Source organism: Suricata suricatta, chromosome 6 (assembly GCF_006229205.1).
Source record: "Suricata suricatta isolate VVHF042 chromosome 6, meerkat_22Aug2017_6uvM2_HiC, whole genome shotgun sequence".
Classification (NCBI taxonomy): Eukaryota; Metazoa; Chordata; class Mammalia; order Carnivora; family Herpestidae; genus Suricata; species Suricata suricatta.
Window position 1 is genome coordinate 140,528,471 of NC_043705.1, and position 8,344 is coordinate 140,536,814.

Consider the following 8,344-nt stretch of genomic DNA (forward strand, 5'->3'; position numbering starts at 1 on the left):
GGGACCCAGAATTGTGAGACTCCTCTTTGCTTCTCAAGAAGATTTTGGACTACACTCATCTTGGGGGGAGAGGAAGACAGCTGCTGCTGCTTCTGCTTCTTCTTCTTCTTCTTCTTCTTCTTCTTCTTCTTCTTCTTCTTCTTCTCTCTCTCTCTCTCTCTCTCTCTCTCTCTCTCTCTCTCTGTCTCTCTGGCTTAGTGAATAAGTTTATTATTGTCTGCATCTGAAAAATCTTTATAGAGAATTGTGGTTTGGTTTATTAGCTCTTAGCAGCCCACTCTGGAACTCTAAGGAAGCTTGCCTACTTCTGAATTAGCTGAATCTTTCTTCTGGGTAAGAGGTATTTTGGGATGGGTCCACCTCTTCTATTTAACTTCTTTCTTACGCTTCTTCTCATAGACTTCTCCCGTGTAGCAGTGTGAGCTTCTCATACATCTCCCTCCTTCTCATACAACTCCAATGTCTGGAGTTACAGTGCTCCTTGTGTGCTGGGAGAATTGTTTCTTGAATGCATCTTCATCTTCTTCCATGAGGCAACACGTGCAATCTGCAATGTTCTGACCCATGATGTGCTTCCAATGTTCTTCTGCATTGAATTCCTTGATTTCCAACTCATAACCGGGGGAATCGTTTGGTACCATAAGGGACGAACAAGCCTCCATCTGCAGCTCCAAAACTTTATCTCCAGTGGCAGTTCCGGCAAGCCCTACATCCAATCGGCAGTTGAAGGCACCATGTTGGCCATCAATGCTGTTCTCTTGATATTCCTCTCCCGTCGCCTCCACTTGGCCTTCATAGATCTGGTCCCTGCCAAGCCTACTGAGAAGCCCGCAGGCCAGCAGCAGGTGCGGAGAGTACCCCGCAGCATAACTCGTCAGGCCAGGCTTCACAGGACACTTCGGGAGTTCACGGGCATGCGCTGCCCAAACTCTCACGTCTCCTACACAGACATAAGCCCCCTGACAAACTATATCCCTGTTGGTTACATGAGCGATTGTCCTGTATTTAGGTGTGTTGTATTTATTTTTATCCTGAATTAGCAAGGATTTCTAAGCATGGTGATTAGTTTTACCCTCCCATCTTCTAAATTTCACCTGATATCTCTTGAAGTGAGCCTTATTCTTGACAACTTTGTTTTTTTTTATTAAATTTTTAAAATGTTTATTTATTTTAGAGAGAGAGACAGAGTGTGAGAAGGGGAGGGGCAGAGAGAGAATGCGAGACACAGAATCTGAAGTGGACTCCAGGCTCTGACCTGTCAGCACATAGCCTGATGCAGGGCTTGAACCCATGAACCGTGAGATCATGTCCTGAGCCAAAGTTGGACACTTAGTGGACTGAGCCACCCAGGTGCCCTGATTCTTAACAACTTTAACAAGCCCCAACCTCTGGCACAGAGAGGGTGTCCACACCTCACCACTTACTTGAGGGTGGCTGCTTAATGCATAGGGTCAACCAGGGAGTAGCAGTTCCTTGTTTAAAGTGTTTTCTTATTCAGTTCATCTCCCCGTGGTACGACCTTGAACATGACCTCCTAGCTTTGATGAGTTTCTCCTGGTGACTCCTGGGGGTGGGAGTAGTTGTCAGCTTGAGTGACTTCTCCAGAGCTGAGGACACTGGGGCTATATCTTTCCTCCATGATGCTTACAGGCACAGGCACAGCCCAAATGGACTTAAGTCTGTTTGGTTATGCTCATCTCTTGGGTTCTTCCTGGTTGATTTGGGTAGCAACTAAAGAAGTTTGAGGCAAGTGAGAGCATTGACTTTTTGCTCCTTGGTTTTTGTGATAGCAAAACCAGCCTCAGACCAGCTTCAGCCACACACAAGACATTTATTGAAACAGCCTTAATTTGCCAGCAGGTCCCAAAGTGTTCATTAACCTGTTTTGCAAGCTTAGTCCCAGCTCCTGCCCCTTAGGGGTTCTGACTCCCTGCTGGGCAGAAGGAGTCTTGAGGCAAATGCCAGGGCTGTGGAGGCAAACGTCATCACCCTTCTAGCATCAGACAAAGTCCTCCAAGTCCAAGGCCCCACCATGCAGGGTGGTTTAGGGCTATTGTCACACATCATCCCCAAGGGAAAGGGTTCAGGCATCGATGAATTTTTGCACCCTCCTCCTGAAGGGGTGGGGCTGTTTTAAGAAATTCCAGCCAATCCATGCATCTTCAGTACCTTCAATGTCACTATTGGGAGCCCTTGCCTGGCATGATAATTAGTAGGTCAGTAACAGCACGTACAGGGACCATTTTTGGTATTCCATAAGCCTTATTTGATGACAACACAAGTTCTGCGTCACCACCCCTGTGTCTGGGCTTCCTGCACAGCACTCCAGCAGTCTACCCTGAGCTCTGCTCTTTTGACAAGGGTGCTGACAGCTCATTTCACATCACGTGGTAGATCTGGAGTGTTTAAAAGTGAACTTCAGACACAAATATGGACAACAGATGATGTCAGGTGAGGGAGCCTGTGCCATTACAAGTGACAGTAATAGAGCAGCAGCAGATGTGCGGGGCACTTCACTGTCTCTTCTACCGTACGTTCATTACCTCATGTAATCCTCATGATAACCCATTGGAGTTGTCTGTTTTAGTAGCACCATCTTTCGATAAGGAAGCTGAGGCTCCGTGGAGTTCTAAACTTTCTCAAAGCCAGTAGCTAGTGATTGTAGAAACATTGACCCTCAGAACATCTCTGCTACCCCCTGGATCAGACCCAAAGCAAATAGCAGTCCAGCCAGAGAAAGCTGTGACCAGCGTGGCAGACCTCAGGGGCTGTCTGGGACTGTCCTTGCTCTGCTCTTGGCTGGATCTCATTACACACTTTTGGCCCCAATGATAAGAGGTCAGTGTAGAATGTCTTGACATAGGAGCCTCAGTTTACTGGGTATTTAGAGAGGGTCTGCCCAAGAGGGTAGATGAGGGTTGGATTTAGGTCATCTCACAACTGCCCAAAACTGTGGTCTAAGCCTGCTCTCTAGCTCTGTCCCCCAGATTAGCCCTACCCCACACTGGACATCCAGAAGCTGTGAATGGGCACTACGCTGATCACTGGGAGTCTCCTTCAGGGCTCTCTTCACTGCCTAGACCGTGGGATGTGGTCTTGGCATGTGCCCCTGGGGGCTCTCATCCTCCCTGGGTCATTCTCCCTGGATCCTGAAGAAGTCCTCATTTTTTATGAGCCACACCTTTCTATTCTTTACCAATGAGGTTTACAGATGACTTTGATGAACTTCAGTTACTTGAAAGTTTTCATTTATGTCGTTTATGAGACCAATATGAGGACCTGTGGAGTGATGGTGTTGGTTTGGGGGCAGGGTGTCATGGTGGCTGAGCTCTTGGGCTCTGGGGCCAGGCAGGTCAGACTCTGGCTTGGCTACTCTGTTGCTGTGTTGAGCAACTTATTTGACTTGTCTATGCTTCAGTTCTTTGATCATAGAAGGGGGATTAGATGGTAATTGCCTCACAGGGTTGTTAGATAGTTAAGTGAGTTAACCTATGTGAGTATTTGCTCCCCAGCTAACTCTGTTGAATGGACTTACAGTGAGATTGAAGTAATAATATTCTCTGGAATTCTTTTTGTTGACTATGAGATTTGCCACAGAAGGTTTTGGGAAGGTGAATGGAGGGAAATAACCCATTGGAATTGGTAGCCAGAGACACCTTGTCAGGAAGCACCAAGTACAGCTGTGACTTTTCAAGCCATTGGCGAGTGGCGTGGTTCTTACCATCTTTATCTTAGTTTTACTTTGCTAAATACTGTCCATCAATTTTTGAATATCTCAGCTATTTGAGGTCGCTCATTCAAGGCAAAATGCTGAAAGTAAAAGTGAAATCAAGGAGAACCCCGGGGCTTTGAAGGCTTTTCTTAACTCGTGGCCATTTTCCGCCTTTAAAAGCACTGACTTGACTTTTACAAGAGCCTGTAGAATAATCTAACAGAAAATGGAAACCAAGAGCACAGTCATTCCCTTAAATATTTTATATGGCATTCGGATGTGCATTTTTCAAAGATCATTTCCTTGACATTTTCTGGGGGTATATTTCTTGGGAAATAAAATAAATATGTTTGGTTGATGCTCATACCAATTTACTTAGAGCTATAAATAAGATAAAGATGCCTCCTGTCATTTGTACTAGGAAATATAGGGATCAGAGGAATATCTTAGGAGGATAGGGCAAAAGATTAATAATGCTGTTCAGATGGTGCTGAGGTTGGCTGATGCTCTAAGGCGTTTTAGTGGATCCTCTTGTGAATTATGCCTAAGAAAGGTGATGGAGATCCTATGGCCCAAGTGGAGGCCAGAGACACGATGCCCCAAGCCACACACTTCATTAGGGGCTGCTGAGTGACAGAATGCAGATTTCCTAGTTTTTTGGTCTACGCATGTCCAGTAGATTGGTTGGGGTATCCAGATCATTCTGAGTCCTTCCCTAAGGCTGGAAATGACCCTTCACAGGTAAGAAATTTTGTCATTCCAGTTGGAGCCTGTACTGTGCCTGCCGTGCTCCCAGGAAGAAATGGGAGAGGAACAAACTGGCCGTGCTCTAGCCCAGCAAGGAATCTCTTCATGCGATGAGCTGGCTGACTTACTGTGTCGCTGCAGTGGGAGATTTGATGGAAATGGCTCCCCTGGGGTGGACAGTGGGCAAGAATGGAATAGGCAAGACCCATAGGACCAAGTATGCAACTTTTGGGCAGGTAAGGGCAGATGTTGGAAGGCACTGGAGATTCAGGCAAGAGGCACTCAAGTCTGGGTTGGATGGGGATAGCTGTGGGGAGGCAGAGGGGCCAGAGCAGGGGTACAAAGGAAGGGACGATGTTACCTGGGGAGGAGGGCTCAGTATTGGGCAGGATGAAGAAAAGTACTTTGAGAGACAACAGAGGGATGAGTGACTCCACCAGACCTTGGGGAGGAGCTGGTTATGGGCAGGGAGGTGGGAGTAGGTTTCACTCAGGCTGCAGTCCCTGGTCCCAGGAGTTCAGGTTTTTTTTTTTTTAATTTTTTTTACATTTATTTATTTTTGAGAGACAGAGAGAGACAGTGCGAGCAGGGGAGAGTCAGAGAGAGAGGGAGACACAGAATCCGAAGCAGCCTCCAGGCTCTGAGCTAGCTGTCATCACAGAGCCCAACATGGAACTCGAACCCGCAAACCATGAGATCATAACCTGAGCCGAACGCTTAACCAACTGTGCCACCCAGGTGCCCCTCCTGGCTTTGAGTTTCAGAGTGGTTCTCATGCTGTAGCAGGCATCAGAAGGTCCTGGAAGACTTGTTCTGTCACAGGGACTGGGCCCCACTCCATCTGACTTAATAGGTCTGAGAACTTGCTGCTGATGCTGCTGGATGAGGAGGATACTTTCAGAAGCACCGTCTTGTATTTTGGGAGAACCGTTAACAGGTGGCCACGCAATTTTCCATTTTAATAGGGATCTATTGGGTGAAAAGAGCAGCTGTTTGGAATTTCCTTACATTTTCTCCTGCTTCCTTGTTCTCTATAGTCCTTCTTTTGATTCCTTAATTAGAATGCTTTACAAACCAATGACCTTAAGCAGGAAAATGTCATCGTGCAGAACCTTCCACTGGACATTCTAGTGACCACAGCACCTTAGCTAAAATATAAGTTAATGTTTTAGAATATGAAATGAGCAGTTTCTGAATATAAGAAGGGCTGATGGGGGCGCCTGGGTGGCTCAGTCGGTTAAGCCTCCGACTTCGGCTCAGGGAAGATCTCAGGTTCGTGGGTTCGAGCCCCATGGAGCTGCTTCCGGTTCTGTGTCTCCTTCTCTCTGCCCCTCCCCCTCTCATGCTCTGTCTCTCTCTGTATCAAAAATAAATAAAACATTAAAAAAATTAAATAAATAAAAAAAGAAGGGCTGATGGGTTGACAGAGCAGACCAAAGAAGACCGTACTGGACATTCATGAAAAGTCTCAATTTTCACTCCAGATCAAGGGTTTGTGCCAGTGGTGATGTGGCCGGTAACCGGGAGTTGAGGTAGCGTCTGCAGGAATGGCGGTATCAGCGGCCTCCTGGTGTGCCAACAAAGTGCCACAAAACTACGTGGCTTCAACAGAAGAAATGCATTGCCTCGTGGATCAGGAGGCCAGAAGGTGGAGGTGGATGGGTCAGGATAGCTGGCTCTTGTAAAGCTGTCAGGGAGCATCACCCTCCCCCTGCTTCTGTGGTCTGCCCGTCTGGTGGGAGCATCACCCCTCCTCCGCCTTCATCGCTTCCCCCAGTTGTATCGAAAAAGAATTAACAAATAACATCATAAGATACCTCAAGTCTACAATGTGATGATCGGATTCACATATATATTGTGAAAGAAGCCCCAGTCCGGTTAGTTAGCACAGCACCACCTCATGTATTTATCTTCTGTGCGAGAATGTTTACGATCGGTCCTAGCAGATTGCATAGCGGGGTGTTCTTGCAGGAGATCCTTGACCTTCTTCAGCACGTAGGGGAGGGCTTGTACCTCTTGACCAACGTCTCCCTGTTCCCGGGGTCCCAGCCCCTGGCAATCACTGTTGTGCTCTGTTGCTGAGTTATATATTTTATATATAGTGATATATATTAGTTATGTATATTAGTTTTATATATAAAATACATAAAATTATATATATAATATATATTTTAGATTCATTATAATATTATATATAATATATATTTTATCTATGTATTTTTTAGATTCCACATGTAAGTGATTCCATGCAGTATTGGTCTTTTTCTATCTTCACATGAGTTTCTACCTGTATGCTTGCCTATGTGTCCAAATCTGCCCTATTTGTTTATTTATTTATTTTTGAGAGAGAGAGAGAGAGAGAGAGAGAGAGAGAGAGTGTGTGTGTGTGTGTGTGTGTGTGTGTGTGTGTGTGTGTTTGCATGAGCGGGGGAGGGGCAGAGAGAGGGAGACACAGAATCCAAAGCAGGCTCCAGGCTCTGAGCTGTCAGCCCAGAGCCCCACCTTAACCGATTGAGCCATCCAGGCTCCCCCACATTTCCCTATTTTATGAGGACCCCAGTCATACTGGATTAGGGCTCATGCTAAATGGCTTCATCTTAACTCTTTACAGCTGTAATGATCCCCTTTCCAAATAAAGTCACATTCAGAGGCGCTGGGGGCTAGAACCTCAACACATGAATTTTTGAGGGACTCAGTTCAACCCCTGACAGGGACCCTGAGCTGGTTCCTGCTCAAGCTGCCTGCAGGAGGCCTGGCCACCAGGAGAAGCCTGTGGGGCTGGGGTCCCGGTGCCCACCTCTCCTCCCACTGGCTCTGGTGATCGGCCAAAGATGCCACCGAACGTGTCTGGAGACATGCTCATAACCATAAAATATCCTGCTCTGTGGAAGCCTACTTCCCTCGTGTTCTAGCTTTGGACTCCGAATTGTTGAACTTGGAGATTATAACCCTGCAAACCAGAAGATCAATGACGAAGCTTGAAGAAAACGCTGCTTTTGAAAAGGTAGGACCTTCTTATAACTGATCCTGCAATTAATGGATCTATTCACCCTTGACTCCAAGACAAAGCTTGAATCTTCTGAGACGAGATATCAGCCAAATGTCCGCCAAGGACGGCGCGGGCAGCACGTACGTCAGTGGCTGTGGGGCGTCCAGAGTGCGGCTCGGCGTGCGGCGGGCCTGCCACGGCCAGTTACACGGCTTGTGTTTCGATCTGAGGAGCTCTAGCTTAGCTTGACACAGGGAGCCTTCCTCTCTGTCTGTCCAGAGTATTACCTTGTTCATTAATGTGTCACTAAAATTTAAAATGCCACCCTTCTGCCTCCCAGGTAATTCTTGCCAACAGGTTTGTGAAAAGCACGTTGCTCAGCAGAACCGGAGCCACAGAACTTGGGCGGGCCGTGTGCGTGGGTCCTAACTCCTGTGCTCCTTGGATGACTAATTTGCACACCGTGTGCCCGCTCCTCACAGCGGCCCCTTTGCGAGGTGTTTTGCTTAATCTCTGCGTCTGAATGTCTACGTCATTCCTCCTGTGAGGATTACTGGGAGGAAAACATGGCAGTGTTGATGTCTGAGCCCCTTTTCTCCGTTGCCACAGTCCTCGACTCTTCTTCCGATTCTGGGGTGCTGTCACGTCTGGGCGGTTGTGGGGTGAAGAAACCCCCGGTGGGGGCCTCAGGGCCCATGTTTGAGCTTCAGTGAGAAATGGGGGACTGTCGACATCCAGCTCTGGCATTTCGTTTTCCTCCCCGTTGGAATGTGAGTTTCATGTTTCTTAATAGACTCTTTCAAAGCAGCTTGGGAGAGTAAGGACGTCTTCTATGTCCTTCTGTTTCTTTTTTTCCCTTTTCAATGTTTATTCATTCATTTATGAAAGAGAGACAG

The 8,344-nt window shown here is 47.1% G+C and overlaps 1 pseudogene; it reads right to left on the reverse strand.

The window, feature by feature from the left end:
• Positions 1-259: 259 nt before the first annotated feature.
• On the reverse strand, positions 260-1,139 carry LOC115293895 (annotated as a pseudogene).
• Between the last annotated feature and the right edge of the window lie 7,205 nt (positions 1,140-8,344).